Below are 27,666 nucleotides of genomic sequence, written 5' to 3' on the forward strand. Positions count from 1 at the left end.
TCCTTTACTTTAAAGCTCAGATTTGATTTTCATTGTTAGTTTTTTTAATAGAGTGTGTGTTTTATGGTGTGATTATTATAGACACCTTACAGATTTTGATCAACCTTAAAGTTTGCTTTGACTGCTCAGCGTTTACACTTTATTATTGCACACACACGTTCTAACATGTTATATATTTTATATATGTAATATTATTTTATAATATTTTATATTACTATATATATATATATATATATATATATATATATATATATATATATATATATATATATATATATATATATATATATATATATATATATATATATATATGCTTGCAATGTTGGTAAATTCAAATAAAACAGTAAAAAAAATCCTAATTTTCCTAAATGTATTGTTAAAAAATATTCAATAATTATTGATACCGAATGATATTTAACATTATATGGTGATAATTTTTTTCCTGTATTACCCAGCCATAGTTTTACTATTAGTATTTCATCATTTTATTTAATAATAGCACTTTACAAACATTATTTAACACACAATTTAACATTAGCAGTGACCAATGCCTTTGTCACAGTGTTTATGTTGTTTTTTTTAAACATGCTGTTAATTGCTTGTTCAGTTGCATTGGAAAAAAAATATTTACTAATGCATTATTAAGAATTAATTCATTAATAATTAATTCATTCATTAATTTTTCTTTGGCTTAGTTCCATTATTCATCAGGGGTCGCCACAGCAGAATGAACCACCTACTATTTTGCCATATGTATTACACAGCGAATGCCCTATCAACTGCATCCCAGTGACCAATGAATGATTGTGAATGGGTGTTTCCCAGTACTGGGTTGTGGCTGGAAGGGCATTCGCCATGTAAAACATATGCTGGAATAGTTGTCGGTTCATTCCACTGTGTCGACCCCTTAAATAGAGACTATAACAAAACGAACGGATAAATGTTTATAGAGACGTTCCTTTCTAAATAGCATTTATTGATTGAGTCATAACATATTATTATTAATATCCCACCTTCTGTTTTAAATCAGTAAAACTCTCTGTCTGCAAAAACAAGAAAAATGAAGAACTAATCAAGTTATTGCTTTCAAAACTGTGTGATGTTTTGGTCTTTATTGCAACCATCTGTAGGCAAGCGTATGACGGCGATTATAAATCTCAATCTTCTAAACGTCTGTCAAACGGCCGCAGATCTCGACTTGCCGTGTTTTCTCTGTGTGCAAACCTCAACAAAAGGCCCGTTTTCTGGTGGCGTGTGTTTAAACAGTGTAAGGTTTAGCGCCCGGGGCTTCGGGCTGATGTAATGTTATTTTTTGATGGGTGAGAATGAGGTGAGCGTAGGGCAGGGCGCGAATATTTGACAGCGTTGAAACGAGCCAGAGATACCATTCCTGCTCCTGTGGGAAGCCGGACTCCTTGCTCTCGGTACACACTTCTATAGCTCATTACAGACGGAATAAATCATGGCGGACAGACGTTCATTTCACATGTCTGAAGAGTGTGTGGTGTTAGCAATCACATGCTTGATGTAACTGAATTGATTCAAGAGTGCGATATTATGTTTATGATGTTGGTGGAATCATGTGCATTGACCCACAATGAATATGTTGTTTTTTTATGTGTGAAAGGTATACTTGAAACACACTGTAGAAAATGCAGGGTTCCACATAATTCATTCAGGTTGTTTCAACATTAATCGATTAGGTTAACTTAACAAATTGATGTGCACTGAATATAAAACTAATTTTTATTATTCGATATCTGTAGCCGAGTACTATTAAGAGTGCCTAGAAAATTGTAAAGCACTGGTTATTTCACTTGTGTCTTTGATCTGTTGTATTTATCAATGATTGCAATTTGTTTATTAAATTTTATGCAAATGATAATCAAACTAAATGAATGAATTATTTCCAAATAGAGCTATTAAAGTCATCTGGTAAAAATGGTGTTTATATTGCAATATATATTGCAGTAATAAGTAGTTTAAACAAGCAGCTAAATCTTTTTGATATTTTGATATTGTTTGCATATTGATATAATGCTAGAATAACCAATTCTTAAAATCCAATCTATTTTGTTGTTGCTTTTAAAATAAATAAATAAAATCTATGATTTCAACATTCCAGGATTCCAGAATAAACAACACATCACACATGTACAACATTAAAACTATTAACTAATAAACTCATAACTATTAACTAATGGAAAATAAGGGCTTGTTCATAATTTTTTAAATTGGTAAAACCTTTGGTTTGATTAAAATATAGGACCAATCTTGCTAGAAAATTGTCAAATAAAACATCCAGCAGTGCATATCTTACTAAAAAACAGTATATCTAGGATTATCTCTAAGTTTTGTTAGTATGGAATATTTTTGTAATATTTACAGAATGCTCAAATTTTAATATGCAATGATATTCATATTACATACACTGTAAAAAAAATTTGTATTCTGACGGTTTATTTCCGGCAGCTGGGGTGCGTAAACATAAAATAACGGCCATTAAATTACAGAAATTTCCTAAAATTTAATTTCTGCCAAATTTCTGTTATTCAAACTTTTTACCATAAATTTCTGTAATTTAACAGAAATTACAGATTTATTTTAAGTTTATTTTTTTTCGGCATCCCAGCTGCCAGAAATAAACCGTAAAATTACGGATTTTTTATTTTTTTTAAGTCTATATAATACAAAACTTATAACGTTTATTGTCAAAATCCAATTCATGTTTTTAAACTGAATGTGCAGTACCTATGATTTGATATTATTTTAATTTGCATGAATTATGAGCTGAACAACTTAATAAAACACTGTAATCAAAAAGGCAATGCATTTTTTAACTACTGAAAATATTACATAATTTTACCATCACATCATTGTTTGTCAAATGTTCAAACTATATATATAACTATATAAAAATATGATTTATATATATATATATATATATATATATATATATATATATATATATATATATATATATATATATATATTTATATATATATATATATATATATATATATATATATATATATATATATATWTTTATATATATATATATATATATATATATATATATATATATATATATATATATATATATATATATATATAAATAAATCATATTTTTTTCATTTATAAACAATGAATGAATGAGCACTTTATCACACACTGCAGTATATTAATAGAATAGCCGGATAGCCGGCAGCTCACAGTCTCCAGTGTGCAGTAAATTAGTGTGTTATTGGATATGTGCGCTTTGACTTGAACAAGAAAAGATAAAGCATCTTTTTCTGCCTCTTTTTTGCATGCACAATGCTTAGTTGTGTTTTAATTATTGGCATTTAGCATTGCATTTCTAGAATTGGCCCTAAGGCCTGTTGAATAACACAGAGGATGTGTCCTCTGATAACCCCTGCAGTGTCTCAAATATTTTTTTTTTTATAGAAAGAAAGAAAGAAAGAAACAAACAAATGGATGTATGTGTGGTTATGTATGTCGTGTTTTATATATATATTTAGATTTACCGGCCACTTTATTAGGTACACCTCACTATTACCGGGTTGGACCCCTTTTGCCCCCAGAACTGCCTTAATGCTTCGTGGCAATGATTAAACAAGATACTGGAAATATTCCTCACAGATTTGCTCCATATTGACGTGATAGCATTACGCAGTTGCTGCAGATTTGTCGGCTGCACATCCATGATGGGAATCTCCCGTTCCACCACATCCCAAAGGTGTTCTATTGGATTGAGCTCTGGTGACTGTGGAGGCCATTTGAGTACAGTAAACTCATCGTCATGTTCAAGAAACCAGTCTGAGATGATTCACGCTTTATGACATGGTGCATTATCCTGCTGGAAGTAGCCTTTAGAAGATGGAGACACTGTGGTCATAAAGGGATGGACATGGTCAGCAACAATACTTAAGTAGGCTGTGGCGTTGACATCTTCTATTGTCCAGTTTTGGTGTACCTGTGTGAATTGTAGCCTCAGTTTCCTGTTCTTAGCTGACAGGAGCGGCACCCGGTGTGGTCTTCTGCTGCTGTAGCCCATCCACCTCAAGGTTGGACTTATTGTGTGATCAGAGATGCTCTCAGTTGAAACAGGTGCTTATTTAAGTTACTGTTGCCTTTCTATCAGCTGGAACCAGTCTGGCCATTCTCCTCTGTGTATCGTCCTCAATGTAAAATGACAAATTCTTTCCAAATAGAGATATTCAAGTCATCTGGGGAAATTGAATTCTTATCGCAATATATAATGCAGAATAACAAAATATCGCAATGTTAGATTTATCCAGTATCGTGCAAACTGTCTACATATTTAAACACACTAAAAACTAATCTGGACAAATATACACTGTATGTATACTAGTACATTACATTAATGTGGAAAATGACAATAATATGTACAATTAATCAAGATCAGTAAAGGAAAAAAAATAAAATATATATATATATATATATATATATATATATATATATATATATATATATATATATATATATATATATATATATATATATATATATATACATACATACAGTTAAAGTCAGAATCATTAGCCCCACTGAATTATTAGCGCCCCTGTTTATTTTTTTCGCCAATTTCTGTTTAATGGGAGGGAAGATTGTTTCCGCACATTTCTGAGCATAATAGTTTTAAAAACGTATTTCTAATAACTGATTTATTTTATCTTTGTCATGATGACAGTAAATAATATTTTACTAGATATTTTTCAAGACACTTCTGTACAGCTTAAAGTGACATTTAAAGGCTTAACTAGGTTAATTAGGGTAACTAGGCAGGTTAGGGTAATTAGGCAAGTTATTGTATTATGACGGTTTGTTCTGTAGACTATCGGAAAAAAAAATTAGCTTAAAGAGGCAAATAATTTTGTCCCAAAAATGTTTTTTAAAAAATTAATAACTGCTTTTATTCTAGCCGAAATAAAACAAATAAGACTTTCTCCAGAAGAAAAAATATTATCAGACATACTGTGAAAATTTCCTAGCTCTGTTAAAAATCTTTTGGGAAATATTAAAAAAAAAAAAAATCAAAAGGGGGCTAATAATTCTGACTTCAACTGTTTATATTAATATCCATAAATAAAATAAAATAAATATAAGGACACACGCATGAAAACTAGACAAAAAACAAAGGCAAGACAATGAAAGCAAAGAAATATTATAACATCTGAAAGTGTTTGCATACAAACTCAAATCATCTGCAAAAACTTATGGAGAAGAGAAGACGTAGAAGATAAATCCGTGCATAAAACTAGACAAAAACAAAGCCAAGAATAAAAATAAAAAATAAAAACTGAAATATTTGAAATCACTTAATGTTTATTTTTTTTAAATGTCCCCCAAAAACCCAACATTGATTTTTAGTTGAAACCCTTGTGGTCTGATTTTTTGGCGTCATGTGGTCCGTTCTGTCACTGCGCTCGCTGCTAATATGTGCTGCTTTGTCTTTCATCGGCTGTGTTTTTTTTTTAAACCTGCTGATGCAGCATTTCGAACGAGCAGGATATGAGAATCACATCTGTTGGAGCGGCTCATCATCCTTCAAGCGGAAACGCTAAAGCCTAATCCAGCACATAATAGAGGCGCACGCGGGCGCACCGACCGGCCTCCCTGCCCGCCGCGTTCTGGATCCACTCCGGCAGAAATGAGATTAGTCGAGCACGCAGCAGCAGTTACCCACAGATCTGTCATCGTTTTCTCTCAGCACACACTGGAGCACAATCACATTACCTTATGAATTATGCAAATTGTCAGTGGCCTAATTGAGATGTGTTAATCATATTAAGAAGCTTAATAGCTGGAATTTAACTGTGATGCTATTTGGTAATTAAGCACGACGGCGAGTTTGGGCTGCCGTTGATTGAGCTGCTCGTCAATGAAGATGCTCCAGTGTTTTTTTTTTTTTACATCTGTGTGTGTGCTCGAATTATTCAACAAATTATACATGACAATGATGAAATCAAACCGACTGATTCACCAACATTATTTATACAGGTAAAGTCAGAATTAATCTGTGATTTTCTTTTATTTCAAATATTTCCCAAATGATGTTGAACAGATTCAGGAAATTTTCACAGTATTTTCTATAATATTTTTTCTTCTGGAGAAAGTCTTATTTGTTTTATTTCGGCTAGAGTAAAAGCAGATTTTTTATTTTTTTTTAACTATTTTAAGGTCAACATTATTAGCCCCCCTTAAGTATTATTTGAAATCACAAACCATCGTTATACAATAACTTGGCTAATTAGCCCAACTTAACCTAGTTAAGCCTTTAAAAGTAACTTTAAGCTGAATATGAGTATCTTTCAAATATCTAGTCAAATATTATGTGCTGTCATCATGGCAAAGTTATTGTGTTGTTTTCCCAGAGATGGGTTGCGGCTGGAAGGGCATCCACTGCGTAAAACATGTGCTGAATAAGTTGGCAGTTCATTCCACTGTGGTAACCCCAGATTAATAAAGGGACTAAGCCGAAAAGAAAAGAAATGGATGAATATTGTGTTGCAAAAAATATTCTCCATTAAACAGACATTTGGAAAAAAATATATACAGGGGACTAAGAACTATTGTCCCTCCTTAATATTCATACCCCAATTTCTGTTTAACAGAGAGAAGTGTGGGTAACACTTTATAATAACTACACACTATAAATCATTTATTAAGCATTAGCAAATAGTGAATTCATTATCCGTTAAGCATTAACTCTACATTAATAAACGTTAGTAAGCTGTTTATAACTGCTGCTACAAATGCTCCATTCTTGACTTATAACCACATTTAAAATGTGCTTAATAATTATATTTTCATACTTAGTAAATGATTTATTTTTCATTACTAAATTAAGTATCGCATTATTTACAAACCAGTTGTATTTAAGAGTAGTTGAGGGTTTTTAGGATCATTCAGCATGAGTTAGTAAATGATTAGTCTCTTCAGACTGAAAACACTAATCCGGCGTTTCCAAAACGCTCTGTTTTCGGCGCTTAAAAACTCTGAAAAGCTTGAAAAAACGTATGCGTTTTCATACTAAAACGCATTAGTGTAAACAGGGCCTTATGCCTAGTTCAGACTGCGTGATTTTAACCCCGATTTTGGCTCGCCGACAGGTTTTGAGAAATCGCCGACAAATGCCTGAAATCACAGGCAAATCGCTGCTCGTGCACGTGAGTGACAATCACACAGTGTGAACTATCAAAGACGCGATCTGAGAGATTCGCCGATGAGTCGCCGATGCCTGTGAGATATTTGGCGTGCTGAATATCTGGAGCTGTCGGCGATTCAAATCATGCCGTGTGAATTGAGTTTTGACTGAAAATAACACCAGCGATCGCCTACAGCCAATGAGAGAGCAGCTTTCACTTGTGTGTGCGTGTGTGTGTATACCTGCTGCAGGCCAGCGGGAGGCTGGGGGAGAAGTTAACAGCGCTCTTTTTCGGTTTATTTGGACCCACGAAATGGAGAAAAAACTAGTGGAGGTTTGACAGGACTCAGGAGCAACCGTGTCTGTTTGACGTTTCATACAGAAAGAAATTAGTTTATTATCAACGTTAAGGAGAAATGGATAATTCCCTTTAAACCCAGGTGAGCAAACATGTACATGTTCTACCCCATTAAAGGCTTCTTTCTCATTATGTAGTTAATAACATAAGATATACTACATGTTTTTGGCTGTGAGACGTAGTTTGGACGAAGTTGTCGGCGATTCTTCCTATAGTAAAGTCATGCAATGTGAATGTCCATGTCGCCGAACCATCTTGCAGTGTAAACAAAGCAGCGACGAAACGCTAGCCCAGATAGTCAAGCAGTGTGAAAACATCTGTGACACGACTACTTTGAAAATCCTGCAGTCTGAACTCGGCATAAGTCTTGCCTTTGAATCTGCCACTGTGCTGACACATAGGCATTTGTTGCTCCACCCTCTTTTGAAAAGAGAACGATCTCATTTGAATTTAATGCGACAGTCACCAAAATGCCACAATTAGTATCAAAACCTAAAAATGGCTATTATAAACAGTTAGAAAACATTATTAGTGTGGTATTTTGAGCTGAAACTTGGCCACACACTCTGGGGACATCAGAACCTTTTTCACTTCTTGTAAAAAGGTACAGAATAGAAACAAATTCAAACAGAAAACACAAATTATAAAGAATATAATACTAATATAATATTTAATAATAAAGAAAAATGTTTCATTTCCCAGTACAGGGTTACAGCTTTAAGGGAATCCACTGTGTAAAACATATGCTGGATAAGTTGGCTGTTCATTCTGCTGTGGCAACCCCTGATATAAGGGGACTAGGTGAATGAATGAATAAATGATTGATTGAATAATATTTTTACTGGGTTATTTTCCTTTTTTCTATTTACTTATTTCTATTTACTTACCTATGTTCTATTTACTTATGAGCAGTTAAAAAAAGAATCGATTCACTTCTGAAGGTCTAATCTGTAATACTTGATATACCGACCAGCCTTCAGGGATTGCTTTCTTTACACAAACAACACCATTTAAAAAAATGGCAGATTTGCGTTCTCCGGCATAATAAAACCTCACAAACCAAATGCACCTCATAAACTGTTCCAGAATCAGTTCTTTTGTCAATAGATGGTATCTCCCGTCCTGCTCACCGAGAAATGAATGACCAGCGTGGCGTTAGACGAGAAACCATTTGATTTTATCTGCCTGTTTTCTTTGCGTCGTAAAACTGTAAGGTGGAGTCCGCTCGGCCCTCTATAACTGCCAGCTTTCTCCATATGTTACGACTTTAATCATATCTGAAAATATGTAATGTGCATTAAAGTGAATGTGAATTCTTCTGTTGTCATGACAACCCCGGTGCGTCTATAATCAAATCTGAAAATGCGTAATGTGCGTTAAAGTGAATGCGAATTCTTCTGTTGCCATGACAACCCCAGCGCATCTATAATCAAATCTGAAAATGCGTAATGTGCTTTAAAGTGAATGCGAATTCTTCTGTTGCCATGACAACCCCAGCGCATCTATAATCAAATCTGAAAATGCGTAATGTGCTTTAAAGTGAATGCGAATTCTTCTGTTGCCATGACAACCCCAGCGCATCTATAATCAAATCTGAAAATGCGTAATGTGCTTTAAAGTGAGTGTGAATTCATCCATTGCCATGACAACCCCAGCGCATCTTTAATCAAATCTGAAAATGTGTAATGTGCATTAAAGTGATTGTGAAGTCATCTGTTACCGTGACAACCCCAACGCGTCTATAATCAAATCTGAAAATGCGTAATCTGCGTTAAAGTGAATGTGAATTCTTCTGTTGCCATGACAACCCCGGTGCGTCTTTAATGTGCTGCTGGGCAACTCGTTTCCTCGCCGTTAGCAGACCAGACGTTTTTCTCTCCACCTACTGGAAATGACACAAATTAATATACACTACTTAAACTAGAGCAAGATTAATGGGGGGCTTTCACTGCAGTTTAGTCCCCGCGTCAGTCGCCGGGCGTTTCTTGGACAAAATCAACACTAATCAACATTTATCGCCGTGGGCTCTCGGGATGCAGGATCTGAACCCCGACACTTTTCTGTCTTTTATCATTAATCAGGCTTTCTCTGCATCCATGCGTTTATATACATGATGGATTCACAGTTTTATTAGTGTTTAAGGGTTAACACTCAATCTGACACATCTCAGAGAGGTTTTATGCGTTCACAATCATATTAGGTACTGTGAAAATGTGAAACGTTGTTACAGCCTCAGATGTTTTCTGAGGCTCAGTGGTTTGCACTGTCACCTCACAGCAAGAAGGTCAGTGGCTCAAGGCCTCGGCTGGGTCAGTTTGCATGTTATCCCCATGTTGGCGTGGGTTTCCTCCGGGTGCTCCGGTTTACCCCACAGTCCCCACAGTGTATGGATGTTTCCCAGTATTGGAAGTATGCTGGAAGGGCATAGAAAAATAGTAAAAATATATATAAACAATAAAAATAGTAGTAGTTATAATAATAATAATAATAATAATAATAATTATTATAATAATAATGATAATAATAATAATAATAATAATAACATCTACAATAAAAAAGTATTTAAGATGTTTAAAAAATAATGAATAAATGCATGAATTACTATTAAAAAAATATATGTATACATAAAATACTACTACAGCACAGTAGTAGTTCTAATAATAATAATAGTAACAATAATAAAAATAATAACAATAATAATAATAAAGGAAAATATTTAAGATGTTTAAAAATAATAAATAAATAAATAAATACATGAAAAACAAAATATTAAAAATAATAGTAAAAATATAATATAAATATAAAAAATAATAGTAGTAGTAATAATAATAAAAATAAAAACAAAAAAAATATTTAATACATAAATACATGAAAAATAAAATACAAAGTAAATAAAATGAATACTAAAATAATTTTTACTTAAAATAAAAAAGTTCATTAAAATAATCAAAATATTATTAATAATAACAATAATAATTAATAATAAAAAATATTTAAGATGTTTTAAAATCAAATAAATAAATAAATACATGAAAAATAAAAAATATAAAAAGCAAAAAAATAATAGTAGTTACAATAATAACAACAATAATAATAACAATAATAACAACAACAACAACAACAATAATAATAATAATAATAATAATTACAACTTACATAAGTTGTAAGAACAGTTTAAGAAATCCTCCCTCTCTCTCTCTCTCTCTCTCTCTCTCTCTCTCTCTCTCTCTCTCTCTCTCTCTCTCTCTCTCTCTTTCTCTGTCTCCTATGGATCGCCTGGCTATGCAAATCTCTCATAATTAGACATGCTAATATATGGCAGTAATGAGCCGCTGTCTGTGGTTGTGTCTGCCAGTTTTCCCTTTGTGTCCGGCAGAAAAAAAAAAAAAAATGTGTCCTTAAAATAACACTTCCCACAGTTCTCCTTCATTCCCATAGACATGTCACATCCATTACTGAAAAACCATCAAGCGTTCTCAATAATTGCCTCACTTACGCACGTTTCATTATTTTTTTTTCATTGACTTAAAGAAAGCTGGTGATATGCATTGGTATTCTGGAGCAATACATATTGCATTTATTTGACATTTATGATGTTTGTAGTAACTATACATTTGCTTCAGGATATTTCAATAAATAATAAGTTTAAAGTAACAGCACAACTAAATTAAAACATTATTTTGATTATTTTTACTGCATTTCTGATCAAATACATGCATCCTTGTTAAACATATAAGACAAAAAAAATCAGCTTTGCATTACACGAATACTGTACATATAAAAATAAAAGCTTAGTCTCTAATTATCAGGGGTCTCCACAGGGGAATGAACCACCAACTATTCTACAATATGTTTTAAACAGCGGATGCCCTTCCAGCTGCAACTCAGTACTGGGAAACTCCCATGCACAATCACATTCTCACACACACACTCATACACTACGGCCAATTTAGACTCCACATAGAACATTTCTTACGTTTCTCAACATAGACACGCTAACTGGCCCAGCCGGGACTCGAACCAGCGACCTTTTTGATGTAAGGCGACACTGCTAACCACTGAGCCACCGTGCTGCCCTATATACATTATTATATTTAAATCTGATTTGAATATAAGACATTTACTTTTTAATTGTAATAATGATTTTATTTTTACTGTTTTTACTGTTTTTTGTTTTTTAGAAAAAGCGCAGTCTAGGCATGTATTAGAGACTGAAATAAAAATTTTGCATCACATGAATGAAGTATGCTTTAAAACGTTAAATATTGTATACTTTAATTGTTTTTACATTATTTACTGTATTTTGTATCACGTAAATGCATTATTGTTAAGAGACTGAGCATTTGTATTTGCATCACATAAATAAATTAAATTTTAAAATAAAAAAGGTTATTTAAAATAGTAATTAAAAAAATGCAGTCTTGAACAGTATATGTAAACACTACAGAAATTATATTATAGTATATTAAATTATACTATAATTATAGTATATTATAGTATATTATGAAGTATATTAAAACAATTTATTCATATATATATATTTTTTTCATTTTCACTGTATTTTCTATCAAATAAATGCATTATTGTTAAAACTAAGAGATTGAAATTTCAGCTTAAAATTTTAAAATTATTTCAAATATAAAAAATTTACTTTCTATGTTTTACAATTGAATATTTTACAGTTAAAAACATTTAAAATTGTGATTAATATATTTTTGATGAAATTCATCCTTTTTGAGCATAAGGGACTGACAATTCAGCTTTGCAAGACAGGAATAAATTACATTTTATAATAGAAAATAAATGTAGTTTTAAATTTTAATAATATTTAATATATTTTTTTTACAGTTTTACTGTATTATTGGATTAAAATTCAGATTTGTGTCACATAAAAATACTTAAATTTATTACATTTAAAATATTAAATTATTTTAAATTGTAATAGTATTTCATTTATTTAGATTTTTTACTGTGTTTTTTTATTTTTAAAAAATGCAGTCTTGGAAAATATGTGAGACTGAAAATTATGTTTGCTGAACAGAATTAAAGTATATTAAAACAATTTATTCATACATTATTTTTTTATATTTTTCACTGTATTTTCTATCAAATAAATGCATTATTGCTAAAACCGAGAGACTTAAAATTCAGCTTTGCATCACATAAATAAATGACTTTTTAAAATAGAAAAACAATATTTTAAATAGTAATAATATTTTATACTTGTAAAGTTTTACTGTATTTCTGGATGAAACTCTTGGATGCAATTTGGATTGCAGCACATAAAAATCTATTACTTAAATTTAGTACTATTATTTTTAATGCAGTCTTGGAAAGTATGTGAGACTGAAAATTAATTTTACATAAGTTTGAATAAAGTATTCATGTATATTTTCATTCATAATTCATTTTCCTTCAGCTTAGTCCCTTTATTCATCAGGGGAAACACCACTCATTCACACTCTTACTCTATGGCCATTTTAACTTATTCGACTCCGCTGTGAGAAAACTGGAACACCCAGAGGAAAACCCACGCCGACACAGGGAGAACATGCAAACTCCACACAGAAATGCCAACTGGCCCAGCCGGGACTCGAACCAGTGACCTTCTTGCTGTTAGGTGACAGTGCTAACCACTGAGCCACTGTGTCGCTATATATATAATTATAATATATGACAATTTTACTGAATTTTATTGGATCTAATGAATGCATAATTGTTAAACATTGTTAAAGAGACTGAAAATTGTTTGCATCACACGAATAAATGACATTTTAAAATATATATGAAATTGTAATAATATCTAACATTTGATTTTTTTTTTTTTTTCAAATCAAATACATGCAGCTCTTGTTAAGCAGAAGAGAAATTATAGACAAGTCAAAGTCATACGCAGGAATGTATATAGTGAGCTCTAAATCTCCAAACACTCCCACAGATTAGTGCAGCAGTTTATTGTGAAAGTGTCCGGTCTCATGTGTCTCTTTTACCATCTTAAAATAGTCCCCTCGACACAGCGCTCGTGGCACGGAAATGTTTTTTTAAGGAAGCATGTGGAGCCTTGTGCCCCCTGAAAGGAAACAAATGTTTGGGAGAAGCAGAGAGCGGCGGTTTTGGCTTGTTTCCCGGCACAGACGCGGGTGCCATCACGGCTCCGGAAGACTCCAGGTCCTTCTGTACATGCAGAAACACATGCAGAGCTGCATCGTTTCGTGCATTGAAGTTAACATTGCATACTCTGTAACCATGTTTCATATTGCATGCATAGAGTTGCGGGCAGAATTATTCACCCTCCTGTGAAATTTTTGTTCTTTTACGAAATTTTCTCAAAGGATGATTAACAGAGCTGAATTTCTTTTCACAGTATTACCTATAATTTTTTTATAAATATTTTAATATTTATAACTTAAATTACTTTGGCTAGGAATAAAAGCCGTTTTTAATTTATTTTAAACCATTTTAAAATTAGCCCCATTAAACAATATTTGTTTTTGATTCAACATAACTTGCCTAAATCTTTATTTTCTTTGTTTCCCTTATATTTTTCCTGTTTATTAAAATTCTATTTTTATTTTTTTACCCAACTTATTAATGGTTAAAAATAAAAAGTCTATCGTTTCATATTATCGCTTATTTTATAATACTTTTTCATAATTTATAAGCGCACAATGTAACTGAGATGCAGAAACATGAAAAACAGCGTCACGAGAAAGCCGCAATCTTGATGTTTACCTTTTGCATTTTATTTAGCAATATTGTTTTATCATTTTTAATCAGGGCGGCACGGTGGCTCAATGGTTAGCACTGTCACCATACAGTAAGAAGGTCGCTGGTTTGAGTCCTGGCTGGGTCAGCTGCCATTTCTGTGTGGAGTTTGCACGTTCTCACCATCAGGGGCGCCGCTAGGGGGGGAAAGTTAGGATGATTCTAAGGGCCCATACATTAAGGGGGCCCCCACAGACATTATAAAGGGCCCTCCACAACACACTCCACAAAGGCACCCCTGCTCACCGTGTTGGTGTGGGTTTCCTCCGGGTGCTCCGGATTCCCGCACAGTCCAAATACATGCGCTATAGGGGGATTTAATAACCTAAATTGGCCATGGTGTATGAGTGTATGTGTGTGAATGTAAATGTGTATGGGTGTTTCCCAGTACTGCGTTGCAGCTTGAAGGGCATCCGCTGATTGAAACATATGCTGGATAAGATGGCAGATCATTCTGCAGTGGCGACCTCTGAAATAGAAACTAAGCCGAAGGAAAATAAATGAATGAATGAATGAATGAATATTTTTAAGTTGGACCAGCAATCACTCCTTTTTGAAGTGTTTTATATTTTATTATTCTTCAGTTCTACATTTTTTATCAAATGCCCTGAAGTTCTAAAGTGAGAAATATGCTCACAGAACATATCTGACCTTCCAGCTGCAACCCATCACTGGGAAACATCCATACACTCTCATTCACACTCATACACTACGGACAATTAAGCCCACCCAATTCACCTGTACTGCATGTCTTTAGACTTGTGAGGGACAACCCGGAGGAAACCCACGCGAACGCAGGGAGAACATGCAAACTCCACACAGAAACGGCAACTTGCCCAGCCGAGACTCAAACCAGTGACCTTCTTGCTGTGAGGCGGCAGTGCTAAACACTGAGCCACTGTGTCGCCATATATATATTTATAATATATGACATTTTTACTGTATTTGCATGCAAACTCCACACAGAAACGCCAACTGACCCAGCTGAGGCTCGAACCAGCAACCTTCTTGCTGTGTGGTGAAAATCTATGGATTTCTGCACGCGCAGATTTTGTGTGGGCCTATTTATTTCTAATAACTGATTTCTTTTATCTTTGGCATGATGACAGTGGTAATAATATTGACCTTAAAATGCTTTTAAAAATATTAAAACTGCTTTTATTCTAGCCAAAATAAAACAAATCAGACTTTCTCCAGAAGAAAAAATATTATGGGAAATACCATGAAAAATTCCTGAATCTGTTCAACATCATTTGGGAAATATTCGAAAAAGAAAAAATTATGGGAAGGCAAATAATTTTGACTTATAATTCAAGTCAAATTGTTATCAGAATATAAGATGACTTATAAAGTGAAATGAGACTTTAGTCTAAGCGCTACAAGCTGTTTTAACTCTCATATCTTGCAGTAAAGTGCTTTGCAAAGCAGCAGTTATGCTCAGTTAAATCCTAGTGGTTTTAGGAAAATGCCGTCATCTCCCCCCCCCCCCCTCTCTCTCTCTCGCTGGCTCAGCATTTGTCCTCATGCAAACCTCTGTACTGTCAGGGATGTGTAAGACGAAACAGGTGCTTGTCATTTCAATGGTCAACTAAGGACAGATGCTTTGTTTTATGCGAAACCGCAGCTTTGATCAGTCTCTTTCCTCGCTACGAACTCTTCAAAAGATTCCTTCAAAACTGCTTTCAAGGTACAAGATGCCCTGGAGGTTGTTTTTAAAGAGTAACGCGTGTGTGAGTTTAGCTGTGTGTTGGACTGTTTCCTCTTATGGCGGTGTTTGCCGTTTTCTGACTGGTGGCCCAGAATGCAGGCTTGAGTCATGCGGACTGAGATGAGCACTAACAGACATGCTGCTTTTCTGCACTCCGTCATGCATGCAACGTCGCCAAATTCAGCGGCAGCAGAATCCTGCTTTATGACCGATGCATTGGTGATTTCACTGGCTTAAAGGGGACCTACAGTATTATTGCCCTTTTTACACAATGTACACAAGTCTCTGATGTATCTAGAGAGTGTGTGTGACGTTTCAGCTCAAAATATTAGACTAATAATGATTGTACTCTTTGAATTTGACCCTTTGATTGTGCTGTTTTGGTGACTGTCACTTTAAATTCAAATGAGATTGTGCTCTTTTTCAGAAGAGGGCGGAGCTTTGCAGTAGGTGAACACTTTAATAGCAGATGGCAGCTTCTCACTCAGGGCTGTTTATGCTAATAGGGGGGAGATGGGCACATATTTTTATATGTATATAGTAGTGCTTATATGTACCTGTGCATACTGTGCAAATTTATCAAATACCATAACCTTCCATCCTTGAAATTACTTTTCTTTTTCTTCTGGAATGCCTTTAGGGCGGGGCTATCAGTCTTTCATGGCAGGGCTATCAATCATTTTGGGCAGAGCTATTAGTCATTTGAGGGGGGCTTTCAATCATTTAGGGTGGAGTTATCAGTCCTTTAGGGTGGAGCTATCAGTCCTTTAGGGTGGAGCTATCAGTCCTTTAGGGAGGAGCTGTCAGTCCTTTAGGGTGGAGCTATCAATCCTTTAGACCAGGGCTTTATGTCCTTTAGTGCAGGGCTATCAGTCCTTTAAGGCATAGCTATCATTCCTTTAGGGCTGACCTATAAGTCCGTTAGGGTGGAGCTATCAGTCCATTAGGGTGGGGCTATAAGTCCTTTAGGGTGGAGCTATCAGTCCGTTAGGGCAGTGCTTTTAATCCTTTATGGCGGGGCTACCAGTCCTTTAGGGCGAGGCTATCAGTCATTTAAGGCAGGGCTATAAGTACTTTGTTGCGGAGCTATGAGAAACTTAAGATGGGCAATCAGTCCTTTCGGTTGGGGCTAATAATCCTTTATGTCAGGGCTGTCAGTCCTTTAGGGCGAAGCTATCAGTTCTTTGGGGCGGAGCTATGAGTCCTTTAGGGTGGGGCTATAAGTCCTTTAGGGCGAAGCTATCAGTTCTTTGGGGCGGAGCTATGAGTCCTTTAGGGTGGGGCTATAAGTCCCTTAGGGCGAAGCTATCAGTTTTTTGGGGCGGAGCTATGAGTCCTTTAGGGTGGGGCTATAAGTCCTTTAGGGCGAAGCTATCAGTTCTTTGGGGCGGAGCTATGAGTCCTTTAGGGTGGGGCTATAAGTCCCTTAGGGCGAAGCTATCAGTTTTTTGGGGCGGAGCTATGAGTCCTTTAGGGTGGGGCTATAAGTCCTTTAGGGCGAAGCTATCAGTTCTTTGGGGCGGAGCTATCAGTCCTTTAGGGTGGGGCTATAAGGCCTCTAGGGCGGAGGTATCAGTTCTTTGGGGCGGAGCTATCAGACTTTTAGGGCGGGGCTATAAGTCGTTTAGGGCAGAGGTATCAGTTCTTTGGGGCGGAGTTATATGTTCTTTGTTGCTGAGCTATAAGTAACTTGAGGCGTGGCTTTCAGTCCTTTCAGGTGGGGCTATCAATCCTTTAGGGCGGAGCTATCAGTCCTTTAGGGCAAGGCTGTCAATCATTTCCCAAAGGATGAAATCAGTAATTTTATGATGTATGTCAATATCTGGGAAAAAGACAATCTTAACTCTCGTGTTATGCCGACATTAAACTCTGCAGTGACTCCACATATGTCATGTGCTCTTTCTGATACATGCTTCTTGGTTAACTGTAATCCAGACTCCAGACATCCAGCAATGTGAGTATATTGTGCACACTGCAATATCGATGCTGAAACAATACACTGTGCAGTCCTAATTGACACATCAGTAAGCATCACTGAACTCCTGATGGCGTTTCTCCTGTTTACTCCTGTGCTTCAGATCACCTCCAACTTTATCCCCTGCTAGATAAAGCCCGGAGGTTAACGTAACCTTGATAAAGCGCTCATCCTGGACAGATTCATGTGCTCAAACCATCACAGAGTATGAAAATGAAGCCGTCGAGAGCGACACAATACGGAGCAGTTAAATGGGCCATTTCAGATGTTTTGTGTAGCACAGCGACGACCAAATCTCTCCCTCTGCGTGTCTGTGCAGTCCATTTTACGCCTGTTATCTGCTTTCCTCTCGTTACCATCTCCTCCAAACACACCTCTCCTCCCTTTTTTCCCCCCGTCTTCTTTTCAATTCGCAACCCATTTGTGTTGCCAGCCAGCAGCACAAATTAGGGATATACAGCCTGGTGTCAAAACGAGCGCTCATAAAATATTAACAGCGTGTAGGAAATTTTACATGGCAACATTCTTTTTCATTTCCAGGTCTGTCAGCACAGGCTGTGGTGCAGCTATTTGCGAGCGTGCATCTATTTTAATGCTGCTTATTTGGAGCCGATTTCCCACGCCGTCTTTTTTATGTCTTCTCAAAGCCAAAGGTAGAGCGTTTTAAAGATCTCCATTAACTCTCCTTTTTTTTTTGTCAGCGATTTTAGGACTAAGTGTCTTGTTTAGTCAGACTTTATGCCAGTTGTCAATTGCCACTTTGCGTTTTATTGCCTCTTTTGAGGACTGGGGGGGTTTGTTGCGGCCATAGTAAAATGCAAAAGCGCATATTAAACGTGCATAACAGTGTGTTTGCATTGGCCAAGCTATATCTTTCCCCTCTTCCAAGCCATTATTGCTGCAGTTTGGAAACTTGTGAGCGTGACTTTGTTTACTGGTGGTGAAATAAACCTGCACACTTTGTTTCATGGTAATCGTCCAAAGCCAACCAATCAGATTGGAGCTTTCCCATCATGAAAATTTTTACATTTTCAAAACAATATGTGCTTTAAAAGATCAGCTAATGTTGTTTTGGTATAGTCGAGTAGAGAATGAAACTTGAATGTTCATTATAGGACCATGAAATTAATCATCGTGACTATACACTCACTGGCCACTTTATTAGGTATACCTGTCCAACTGCTTGTTCGCGCAAATTTCTGATCAGCCAATCACATGGCAGCAACTCAATGCATTTGAGCATGTGACATGGTCAAGAGGAACAGCTGCAGTCCAAACCGAGCATCAGAATGGGGATGATAGGTGATTTAAGTGACTTTGAACGTGGCATGGTTGTTGGTTCCAGACGAGCTGGTCTGAGTATTTCAGAAACTGCTGATCTACTGGGATTGTCACGCTATCTCCAGGGTTTACAGAGAATGGTCCAAAAAAAAAAAAAAAAAAAAAATCTTTGAAGTAAGTTAACTGGTACATTGAATAGATCCAACCCCTCCATAAATGATTCATTTACAAATCTGACATGTCATTGCGCATGACTGTGCCAAGGAGTATTTCTAATGTTGCATGTTTTAAATATATTTAAGCTTTTACAATATTTATCATCATTCAAACACAAACAAATATGTTTCAAAATATTTTCAGATGTGCTGATTTGGTGCTGAACACCAAGGACATTTTTTCATATATATTATTTCATATATTTAGGATATACAAATTATTATTATTATTATTATTATTATTATTATTATTATTATTATTATTATTATTATTATTATTATTATTATTATTATTATTGTTGTTATTATTATTATTATTATTATTATTATTATTATTATTATTATTATTATTATTATTAGTGTACATACAACCAATATAAATAGCAAATAATATTCACATTTCTAAATATTAATAATAGTTAGAAATATTTTATGAGCATAAAATCAGCTTATTAAAATCATGTGACTATAAACACTGATGCTGAAAATTAAGTTTTGTATTAAAGGAATAAGCTGTTTAAGATAAACTACAGCTGAGAACATGCTTTTTAATTTTTAATAACAGTATTTTTTCATATTTAACAATATTACAGTTTTAATTGAATAAATGCAGCTTTAAAAGAATAATGCATTTCAATAACTGTAACCACTTTTGTCCAATATATATATAATAAAATGATCAAATTAATTAAAAATCAATACATAATATAATATAATATAATATAATATAATATAATATAATATAATATAATATAATATAATATAATATAATATAATATAATATAATATAATAAAATATAAAATTATATAAAATTATATAATAAAATAAAATAAAATAAAATATGATATAATATAATATAATATAATATAATATAATATAATATAATATAATATAATATAATATAATATAATATAACATAATAAAATATATTAAAATATAATATAATATAACATAATAAAATATAATATAATATGATGTAAACTAATACAATATAATCATATATTTTCTAATAATAATATATATTATAATTTATTTGAATATTTTATTTAATAACTTACAATAATAAATACTAAATACACCAATAAATAAATAAATACACCAAATAATAATCATGCAGGTTTGGATTGACATGTGAGGCGATTAAACAGTGACTTATACTGAACCCTCACACGTATTTAATCTAAATGGCACTATACAAGCCACCCTTTTTAACACGTTAGTCTAGTCAGATTTATCTCCTGCTCATCATCAGATGATGGATTCACCATCTCTTTATCTACAAGCTTCACGACGCCTCAGTCCAGGTGGGCGGGGCTGATCTCTGAACTCGCCTTTTCATAGGACGACGCCAATAAAACTGAGCTGTCAATCAGAGTAGTGTTGTTGGAGCTCGTCCAGCTGTCCTTCAGTCACTCAACGTCCAGCACTGAATCTCAATGATGCTCTTCACAAGTCACATTCCCTCTGATAGGACCAGAATTACAGCCGTCTTTAAGTAGGTGTTGAGGAGCGGCGTGCTGCTGACGGCACTTTTATTAATCAGCTCTGACATGCTGCATTGTTATTCTTGTCCACTGACATGTCTCATTGTTTTGATTGGTCCTTCGGTGCCTGTTTGCCAACAGACATGCAAAAGGTAAAGAGCATCGAGTGGAAGAAAAGTCTGGCTGTGTGTATGTGTGTGTGATCTCTGGTCAGAAATGTGAAGAGAAGAATGGTTAATTGGCACTGAAATCACACATTCGTTGTGTGACAGTAAGTGAAAGAACCAAAAATTAGCATAGGCAAGCAATGCATTTGTACAAAATACTTATCTGATACTTTTTTGGCACTGATATTGATGGGATTTAAGCCCTATAAACTTTTAAAAGATGGTTTATTAAATACTTAAGTTCTTTTGACAGTGTTGACTGTGTTATTTTATTTATTTGCAAAATGTGCTGTATTACATAGAAATAGTTTGTGAATAACAGATTTGTTTCTGTCTTTTACTCAATAAGGACCAAGCTCATGTCAGCTTGAGTCACTGTTGATTGATGTATATGAAAATAAGTAATTTTTAAAATTTAAAATAATATAAATAATACATAAATATTAAAATAATATTATAAAGTATTAAATATTATTATGAAATATTAGTATAAAATAACAATAATTAATTATTAAAATAAACAATTGACTAAAATATTGAATCCAATATTACAAAAGAGCTAAATAAATATACATTATAAAAGAACGAATCAATTTAATACAATATCATTAGATTAATTTATTAAGGATTATTAATTATTCCAAATAAAAATAATAAATACAAAATAATTTTGAATAATACTAAAATAAATTATGCTAAATTAGCTTAAGAATAAAAATGATATAAAAATGTATTTTAAAAGATTAATAAACATTTAAATAAAATAAATAAGTAAATAAATGTCTAATTAAATTAATAAAATTTATGTAGTAAAAAAAATACATTCTATATTGTGCTAATAATATTTTTGTATAATATCTGGGCATCACAGTGGCTCAGTGGGTAGAACGATCGCCTCACAGCAAGAAAGTCGTTGGTTTGAGCCTTGGCTGGGTTAGTTGACATTTCTGTGTGGAATTTACATGTTCTCCCCGTGTTGGCGTGGGTTTCCTCCAGGTGTTCTGGTTTCCCCCAGTCCAAACACATGAATTGGGTAAGCTAAATTGTCCATAGTGTATGAGTGTGTGTGTGAATGAGAGAGTATAGATATTTCCCAGTGATGGGTTGCGGCTGGAAGGGATGCAACCAATCACCGTATATATATATATTTTTTTTTTTTTACAATATTTAAAACAATATTTAAATTAATATAAATTCAACAATTAAAAAAATTAATCAAACATTACAATAGAGATAAATAAATAAACAAATAGTATAAAATAAAATAAATATATATGAAATATCCTAATATAATATGAATATAATAATTTAGTAAGTATTAATAATATTACAAAAAAATAAATATAAAATAATATAAAATAACACTAAAATAAATTATTTAAATTTTTTTTACTAAAACTAACATAAATAAAAATAGATTTAACTGATTAATAGACATTTGATTAAATAAATGAGTCTAAATAAATAAATACAAAAAAAAATAGAAAAAGAAAAAAAAGAAATATATATTGTGCTAATAATATTTTTGGTGGTATAATATCTATTTAAACTTAGATCAATGCATAATAAATACAACATTTATAATATATGTGTAGCTTTTACATTTAATAATGTAATGAAATTTTTATATTTATTAAAATGTAGAGATGTGGATGCCTTTATAATTTAATAAAGGGATAGATAGAAAACCTCTGGTATACTTATTTACTCCCAGGGCCATTTATATCAAAGTTAATATTTAGCCACACCATGTTGGTGTTTCTTAACATCAAATGTTTTTTTTATGAGGTGGGCTGTTAGCCCAACGCTCAACCCCTTAACCTGGAGGATCAGGACATACACATACTCTGCAGACAATTTAGCTTACCCAACTCCCCTATAGCGCATGTGTTTGGACTGTGGGGGAAACCGGAGCACCCAGAGGAAACCCACACCATCACAGGGAGAACATGCAAACTCCACACAGAAATGCCAACTAACCCAGCTGGGACTCAAACCAGCTACCTTCCTCCTGTGAGGCAACAGGACTATCCGCTACGCCACCGTGCCACCCTGAAAACCTCTGATATAAGCAATTAAAATGATCTCTAAATGTGATTTTATCTGACATAAACAAAAATCATCCAGTTTTTATATTATTGCAGTTTTGTTAGTCTTTGCTGTTTACCAAATGAAAAATCTAAACGGATATGCAAACTACGGTGGATAATTGGCCGAAAATATTTCCTGAATGAAAACAGTGTCATATTTGGAGAGTGTTTATTCTGATGCGCCGAACTGGACGAGTTAATGAACAGAATCGTCTTCTATCACAAACTCCCCAAACGCGCTGATAGCGGCACGCTAATGATGCAGTCGAGCTCAGGTAGCTGTCAGGCCGCCGTGATTAATTAAATCCAAAACTAGGCCAATTTGTCACTTTCCGCGGTGTGGTCGGATAAAGAGGTTCTTCACTCTTCCGTATGTTACTCCTTCAATGCACGACGTCTTAATTGCTGCATTGGAAGAGTTCAGTGAATGTGAGATTCCTTTTAAAAGACGTCGAGCCAAGCCAAACACGCGGTGAATTGCATGACCTACACCTGGGGGTGACTTTTTGCCAATATGACTTTTTGCCTAATAAATCAAGTGGCGGAGCTTGATTTATTAGGAATGTGAATGAGGAGATATTCTTCTAAATGTCAACAGTGCTGCTGCTGGTTTGATCTGTCGTACAGTCTCTGTTAGGGCTGCACATTAGGGGGAGATTGGGGATGGTTATAATGTTTTTTATATTTCTGTCTATGACTCTGAGATCTTTTATGGCAGTGTGCTCTAAATGGGATTCAGTGTGGTGTCTGCTATCAAACGGCGGAGATGGTGTTTGTTCTTGTATTTTTGGACTGGAAATGTTACAATTTACATCATAGTCTGGGTTAGTTGTTAAACAGCCTTGGGTCAGATTAGGATTTTCACCTAGATCAGATGTAACATTATGATGATTATAATTTAACTATACGGTTATGATTTATACTAGGATAAGATTTAACATCATGATTTCCGCCAGGTGAGATTACTCTAATTTTAACCAGGGTCAGACGTAACATTATGATTTTAACCAGGGTCAGATTATGATTTTAACCAGGGTCAAACGTAACATTATGATTTTAACCTGGGTCAGATTATGATTTTAACCAGGGTCAGATGTAACATTATGATTTTAACCAGGGTCAGATTATGATTTTAACCTGTGTCAGATGTAACATTATAATTTTAACCAGGGACATATTATGATTTTAACCAGGGTCAAACATAACATTATGATTTTAACCAGGGTCAATTTATGATTTTAACCAGGGTCAGATGTAACATTATGATTTTAACCAGGGTCAGATTATGATTTTAACCAGGGTCAAACGTAACATTATGATTTTAACCAGGGTCAGATTATGATTTTAACCAGGGTCAGATGTAACATTATGATTTTAACCTGGGTCAGATGTAACATTATGATTTTAACCAGGGTCAGATTATGATTTTAACCTGGGTCAAACATAACATTTTGATTTTAACCAGGGTCAGATTATGATTTTAACCAGGGTAAGACGTAACATTATGATTTTCACCAGGGTCAGATGTAACATTATGATTTTAGCCAGGGTCAGATTATGATTTTAACCTGGGTCAGATGTAACATTATGATTTTAACCAGGGTCAGATTATGATTTTAACCTGGGTCAAACATAACATTTTGATTTTAACCAGGGTCAGATTATGATTTTAACCAGGGTCAGATGTAACATTATGATTTTAACCAGGGTCAGATTATGATTTTAACCTGTGTCAGATGTAACATTATAATTTTAACCAGGGACATATTATGATTTTAACCAGGGTCAAACATAACATTATGATTTTAACCAGGGTCAGATTATGATTTTAACCAGGGTCAGATGTAACATTATGATTTTAACCAGGGTCAGATTATGATTTTAACCTGGGTCAAACATAACATTTTTATTTTAACCAGGGTCAGATTATGATTTTAACCAGGGTAAGACGTAACATTATGATTTTCACCAGGGTCAGATGTAACATTATGATTTTAGCCAGGGTCAGATTATGATTTTAACCTGGGTCAGATGTAACATTATGATTTTAACCAGGGTCAGATTATGATTTTAACCTGGGTCAAACATAACATTTTTATTTTAACCAGGGTCAGATTATGATTTTAACCAGGGTAAGACGTAACATTATGATTTTCACCAGGGTCAGATGTAACATTATGATTTTAGCCAGGGTCAGATTATGATTTTAACCTGGGTCAGATGTAACATTATGATTTTAACCAGGGTCAGATTATGATTTTAACCTGGGTCAAACATAACATTTTGATTTTAACCAGGGTCAGATTATGATTTTAACCAGGGTCAGATGTAACATTATGATTTTTACCAGGGTCAGATGTAACATTATGATTTTAGCCAGGGTCAGATTATGATTTTAACCAGGGTCAGATGTAACATTATGATTTTTACCAGGGTCAGATGTAACATTATGATTTTAGCCAGGGTCAGATTATGATTTTAATCAGGGTCAGATGTAACATTATGATTTTCACCAGGGTCAGATGTAACATTATTATTTTAGCCAGGGTCAGATTATGATTTTAACCAGGGTCAGATGTAACATTATGATTTTAACCAGGGTCAGATTATGATTTTAACCAGGGTCAAACGTAACATTATGATTTTAACCAGGGTCAGATTATGATTTTAACCAGGGTCAGATGTAACATTATGATTTTAACCTGGGTCAGATGTAACATTATGATTTTAACCAGGGTCAGATTATGATTTTAACCTGGGTCAAACATAACATTTTGATTTTAACCAGTGTCAGATTATGATTTTAACCAGGGTCAGATGTAACATTATGATTTTCACCAGGGTCAGATGTAACAATATGATTTTAGCCAGGGTCAGATTATAATTTTCACCAGGGTCAGATGTAACATTATGATTTTAACCTGGGTCAGATGTAACATTTTGATTTTAACCAGGTTCAGATTATGATTTTAACCTGGGTCAGATGTAACATTTTGATTTTAACCAGGGTCAGATTATGGTTTTCACCAGGGTCAGATGTAACATTATGATTTTAACCTGGGTCAGATTATAATTTTCACCAGGGTCAGATGTAACATTATGATTTTAACCTGAGTCAGATGTAACATTATGATTTTAACCAGGGTCAGATTATGATTTTAACCAGGGTCAGACGTAACAATATGATTTAAACCAGGGTCAGACATAACATTATGATTTTAACCAGGGTCAGATTATGATTTTAACCAGGGTCAGATTATGATTTTAACCAGGGTTAGATGTAACATTATGATTTTATCCAGGGTCAGAATAGGATTTTAATCAGGGTCAAATGTAACATTATGATTTTAACCTGGGTCAGATTATGATTTTAACCAGGGTCAGATTATGATTTTAACCAGGGTTAGATGTAACATTATGATTTTATCCAGGGTCAGAATAGGATTTTAATCAGGGTCAAATGTAACATTATGATTTTACCCTGGGTCAGATGTAACATTATGATTTCCACATAGAATGCAAAATGCAGTGCTCAGGAATGTTTAAAAAAAAGGTCCTCCACTGCCATGTTGCAGTCAAATAAAACAGTTGTCATGCCAACTTTCAGCTTGTGTTTCTGGATGAGGATAGACAGGTGTCTACTCTACACCAAGTCCGGCAGATGAGTGTCAGGATTGGATAGAGAGGTGGTCTCCTCTTCAGACCCTCAGCAGGGTTGTCAGCGGATCAACGTTAGCTGTTTATCATCACATTGAGGGATTGAGACATGCTGTCATGTTGACATTCGACTGTCATTGGATCATCTGCATCTGTCTAGTTTGTTGTGTGGCAACAGTCTTTGAATATAACCACTTCTACAGGTAATAATGCATTAGTTTTATTGTTTTATTATCATACTTGATAAAACAGTCTGAGAATTGCCATTCTTCCTTTGGTACGTGTCATCAAAGGGGAAAAGACCCGCCCACTAGTGACAATCTCTCCCTCATTAGCATAGGATGTTAGTCTTGTTTTTTGAATCTGCCACCATGCTGACACACAGGCATTTGCAGCTCCGCCCTCTTTTGAAAAGAGCACAATCTTATTTGAATTTAAAGCAACAGTCACCAAAATGCCACAATTAAAATTAAAGCCTGAAAGAGGCAGTTTCAAAGAGAGATTCAAACATTATTTGTGTGGTATTTTGAGCTGAAACTTCAAATACAGACTGTAGAGTCATCAGAGATTCATTTTACATCTTGTCAAAAGAGCCGTAAAAGGACCCCTTTAATGCTACAGGTTTACTCACTATTTTAAGTAACAAATAAATGTTTACAGTAGTACAAATCAAGTACAGAACAGAAGATCTAGGCATCTCATAAATGAATCTGATTTTATACAAATTTGAGTCTCCAATGATTCATTCATTAAAAACAGTCGACAAATAATTCAAATGACTCAGTGAATGACTC

General features: G+C 34.1%; 1 protein-coding gene and 1 long non-coding RNA gene across 8 annotated transcripts in view; both read left to right on the forward strand.

Moving 5' to 3' along the window:
- Positions 1-27,666, forward strand: part of pbx1b (pre-B-cell leukemia homeobox 1b) — a 127,375-nt gene that overhangs the window by 16,541 nt on the left and 83,168 nt on the right. The gene's annotated exons all lie outside the window — the stretch shown is intronic.
- Positions 15,192-19,432, forward strand: LOC141386157 (uncharacterized). The gene is made up of 2 exons (XR_012407531.1): positions 15,192-17,213; positions 17,411-19,432. It is a non-coding gene; the product is annotated as an uncharacterized lncRNA (long non-coding RNA).

This window comes from Danio rerio, chromosome 6, assembly GCF_049306965.1.
Source record: "Danio rerio strain Tuebingen ecotype United States chromosome 6, GRCz12tu, whole genome shotgun sequence".
Classification (NCBI taxonomy): domain Eukaryota; kingdom Metazoa; phylum Chordata; class Actinopteri; order Cypriniformes; family Danionidae; genus Danio; species Danio rerio.